The 4,970-nt window shown below is 38.1% G+C and overlaps 1 long non-coding RNA gene across 1 annotated transcript; it reads right to left on the bottom strand.

Moving 5' to 3' along the window:
- Positions 1 to 2,264: 2,264 nt before the first annotated feature.
- Positions 2,265 to 2,679, bottom strand: LOC120995611. Its single transcript, XR_005777635.1, has 3 exons — positions 2,635 to 2,679; positions 2,423 to 2,520; positions 2,265 to 2,307 (listed from the first exon to the last, which is right to left on the bottom strand). It is a non-coding gene; the product is annotated as an uncharacterized LOC120995611 (long non-coding RNA).
- Positions 2,680 to 4,970: the final 2,291 nt, after the last annotated feature.

Here is a 4,970-nt window from a genome sequence, read left to right as displayed (position 1 = left end):
AATAAGCAATAAGGGGGTCTTGATCATGGCCCCCCCAGCAAAACCCACCCCCCTCTGGCAACGAGCATTATGGGGGTCATTATCATGGACCCCCACATGGAAATAAGCAATAAGGGGGGCATGATCATGGCCCCCCCAGCAAAACCCACCCCCCTCTGGCAACGAGCATAATGGGGGTCATAATCATTGACCCCCACATGGAAATAAGCAATAAGGGGGTCTTGATCATGGCCCCCCCAGCAAAACCCACCCCCCTCTGGCAACGAGCATAATGGGGGTCATAATCATGGACCCCCACATGGAAATAAGCAATAAGGGGGTCTTGATCATGGCCCCCCCAGCAAAACCCCCCCCCCCTCTGGCAAAGAGCATTATGGGGGTCATTATCATGGACCCCCACCACCCCACAGACAGCACTAACATGTTACAGCGTTTTAAAACAGTGAGCACTACCTCATAAATTCACTACATGATCCTACTATAGTTCTATTATTACAAAAAAATGTAATTGATAAGATGCATTTATTAAATTTTTTTTTTTATTATTCTCAGATCTGAAAATGGATAATTCGTCTGATGAATTACCACCAAGTGTTTTTGCGGCAAGATCAGAAAAAGTAAATTCACAAATAAAAATAAAAGTTGATAATGGATTATCATCCTATCAGGCTGGTCATTGTTTATCCTATTTATTTTTATTTTTTGTTATAGTTGGAGTGGCTAAAGAAACGTCTTCAACAGAAGTACGGGGTCACGAATAAATCTGAACCGTGTTTTCCAGAAAACCCCACTCGTTCCACATTAGATAACAGTGTTGGGAGCATTGAAAATGAAGAGTCGGACAGTAGTAGAGTTGGAAATAACGAATGGTGCACGTGTACTAACTGTAAACCGATGCCAACCGCCATAGAATCGATCTGTTGTAAAGAAATTTCAAATATTGAACCGTATGTAACTGAAAACGGTTGCGTAATTGAACATGAATATTTCCAACAATTTTGTCAAGATCGCGGAAGGGTGGAGGTGTCCATGTGGGCAATTGGAGAAGTGCTTCGTCCCCCTCCAGATAAAGAATTGAACAGGTGTTCTTATTCGTGTATTTACTTCCATGAAAACAAAATCTGCAACATTTTGATCTGAACACCCAACCATAGGTTTACCTAATTATTATATTGTCTAATTTTAAATTCAATATACTTTTTTATATTTTTTAGGCTACTAAGAAAAACAGCATATCGTGGCTTTACAGCTTGGATACATGGCTATCTTGGCGTTGGAAGAAGACGCCCTATTCCTTCTTGTGCAGTGACGATCATAAGAGAAGTTTTTCCTGACCCACTTCAAGATTATTGCGGATTTCTAATGTTCAGAGAGGAGCCTGCAGAGTATCTAGCAATGGAGTAACGTTATAATATATTATGAAAAGACTGTAAATTTATCTAGTTATGTAATAAAGTAACAATTTTAGAACGTATTTTTTTACTTTTTATTAATAAATATCCAAAAAACTGAAAGTTACAGCATAATATTTGGCTATTCAATGTTCAGAAACATTATACATTGCAGAAAAATAATATGTACAGAAATTAGTCAGAAAAACACATCATATTTTATTATAAAAAAAGGCCTCCTCCATATCCCCTCAGAGTACCTTCACACTTGCGGAATGGAACTTGGTCAGGCTATCTGGGCAGGTGAAAATGATTAGGGATCTACACAGCTACTTATAAGGATTATTGACGAGATGGCCCTCTGTCACCATTGACTATAGGCAGACCAAAGTGTACTGCAATTCAAACATTCTTTATTGTTAGTACCTCAAGCTCTCGCAGTGTGACGCCAAAAGCCTCCATAATTTTAGAGAGTGTTCAGATTTATAAAATAAAAAATTTTCTTTCAGGCTATGTCCCGATGAATGGCCATGTCGCTAGTGTGAAGGGACCCCTAGCCTTTACCAAACGTCACACTAAGTTTATGGATATTTCTTACACATCTGTAAGAAAGTGGTATATAGTAACGTCCTTGCCAACAGGAAATATCTAAAATATCGACAAAGATAATGTTTTGTAATATGCAAAAATGTCAAAGATAGAAAACAATCATAAATTAAAAAATTGTTTTGCTTTCTGACATTTCATTACAGTTATGCAAAGGATATCCATAAAATTTATAATGTCATTTATTTTTAAATTTTTTTTAAAATTTTAAATTTCTCATAAAAAACAATGGCATTATATAATTTCAAATTAAAAGTATGATATGGTAGATCCAGGTCAAGTCCGTCAATGTGGTTCCTCGACTGTCAGCCTGTGGACAAAAGACATGGTCAGAATATGAAATGTACTGCAGCGCTGTCTCTGTGAGAGGAAAAGGGTCAATCATGGGAACTGTAGCGACATTATAAGACTGTCAGTGAACACACCTTGGAGTCTAATCGGATCCCCTTGACTCCACGGCTGGCAGGAAACTTGTTCTTCCTTCCCGGGCATGTCCTACACGCTGGTACAGTTTACTGTCAGGCTGTGGACAAAAGACATGGTCAGAATATGAAATGTACTGCAGCGCTGTCTCTGTGAGAGGAAAAGGGTCAATCATGGGACTGTAGCGACATTATAAGACTGTCAGCGAACACACCTTGGAGTCTAATCGGATCCCCTTGACTCCATGGCTTGACAGCACTTATCCTACACTCAGGTATAATGTCTAAAAATAAAAAAGTAAAGTTACAACAACTTTTGATTGGAAAAGCATAATGGTCACTGCCTTGAGCCAGATCTACTTTTGCTATCCTTACCCTTTACATTAGTGGTGCAGTCCCGTCTCGGTAAACGAATATCAACTGATTGAACTAAAGTAAAATAACTAAACAACAAAGTTAGTTCTCGAAACAATCTAAAAAATAACTTTTTTCTGAACATGAAAGTAACGGAAAAGCAGGATTTATTATTTTTCTTCAAATAATTTTTTTTTTTTAACCCAGATGAACTGTATTAGTTTTTTCGAAAACGTGACCAATGTTGCCGTAGAATGTCTTCCTTTTTCGGCCGTTCTACATTAGCAATGTTGGGTGGAAGATCAGGTGTTCGACTCTTCCATTCTGCTGTGATGTCTCCTACAGCTAACTTCAAACAATCAACTAAAATCGGAGTAACATGTTCAACGCTCATTGCTTCGTAAACGTTCTTCACCTTCCAGTGTTTTTTTCCCTTCGGAAGTAATAATTTTGTTCTTCTTGTTCCAATGGGTTGTGACACAGAAGTTGGGAAGTGAACAACTGCTTGTGGTCTTCCTAGATTATTATTGTGTGCCAAAATTGCCAGTTTGGTTCGTGTTTCCATTCCATCTATATCAAAATGTATTCTTTTTGTTCTGTACTTTAAAACTAAACTGTGGAAGGCTTCAAGAGGTCCAGTGTGGCAATTTCGGATCAGGTGTGGTACATCGCTCGTCATTTGTTCATTTTTGATGATTTCTTCTAATTTTTGAAAAGCAGTACTTTCCTTTCTAAGCCACAAAACTGACGTGTCTTCAGGTCGCAGTTCTTCGTGGGCACACTTATTATAGTGTTCTCCATCTTCCCATTCATGTCTGTTGGCTACATGATGTAGAACAGAATTCCATCTTTCCCGGAAAAAAAAAGCATTGTGGTCACACGTTTTAACACACCACCAGAAATGGTTGACAATCTTTTCTATCCATGGTTTTAGATCCTTTCCGGCTCTTCCGTTACTTGCCTTGATTAATCGTTTCTTGATTGACTTAGCGTAGTGCCAAATGTCAAACTGATGATCTATGTCAGTGTACACCTCGCGCATCAATTTTTGAATACTGACATGTCTATCAGAGACAAATACACATATGTCAAATCCATTGTTTTTAACTCGTTCCATTACTGTTTGGAATCCAAACTTCTCCATAGCTACCGATGAACTGCACTGGCCTCTGTGTACAACTTCAAAATCTATAATTTTTTCAGTGTACAGGTCCATAACAGTGTAAATACAATATTTAGCGGAGTGGCCGGGGCTATCACATTGACCATCTCCCGCTAAACAAATTGGAAAACCATGCAAATCTTCCTGTATTTTTTTTTTTTTCTTGCTTCCAGGCAATATCGATAGCAGGGAACAGAAATTTGGTTTGGTAACGGTAATATGTGGTCTCAGAAAATGTGCTCAAGCAAAAAATTCCAAACAACTCCTGAACTTTTTGATAGTTTAGGCCACTGCAGAGTATTGACGCTGCCAAAAGGACATTTCCACTCCAGAAACGTCCAATTTTAGGCTGTGTATGCCATAATAAAGACGAATGTCCGCTACAACAACTACCGCGAATTATTACAGCTGATCCTTTCCTTTCTTTTGAAATTGAAAACACAGATTGCAATCAACATACCGACACTTCACCTGACGTAGCAGTACATCGAGACAACTTTCGTTCACAATCAATTTAGTGTCTTTTACAATGTTTTTATATTGAATATCTTGAAAAGAATTATCATGCTCAATTTCTAACATAGACTGTAAAGCAAATTGATCAGAAGAGGAGTGGCTTACCATCAAAGGGTCATATGTGTGGTCTCTTGAATCACGAATTTCCCCTGCGTCAGCCAGACTGCTAATATTGTATGAATCCTCGAAGTCACCTGTCAACGGAAATATCCCACTAACCAGATCATCATTATTGCCATCTTCTTCCGGTGGCTGGGAGATCTTTTCATTTTCAAATACAATAGGAGAAAGAAGTCTTAAAAATGGATTAATTTTGTGACGATTTTGGAATTGAGAACAATCAGGCAATGGGGTGGATTCATGATCAATATTTGTATGTTCACGTAAAGGTGATTCTTCTTCCCTAAGTGTAAGATTTTTATCTTTACTAATAATTATAGAATTTGTCAAATTCAACTCTGTCTGAGTTGAAGCATCCGTGAATTTGGAAATTAGATTTTCCACATTCTCAAATACTTG

The sequence above is a fragment of the Bufo bufo genome, chromosome 3 (assembly GCF_905171765.1).
Source record: "Bufo bufo chromosome 3, aBufBuf1.1, whole genome shotgun sequence".
Taxonomy (NCBI): Eukaryota; Metazoa; Chordata; class Amphibia; order Anura; family Bufonidae; genus Bufo; species Bufo bufo.
Note: the sequence above shows the minus strand (reverse complement) of the source record. Positions and strands in the feature narration are given on the sequence as shown.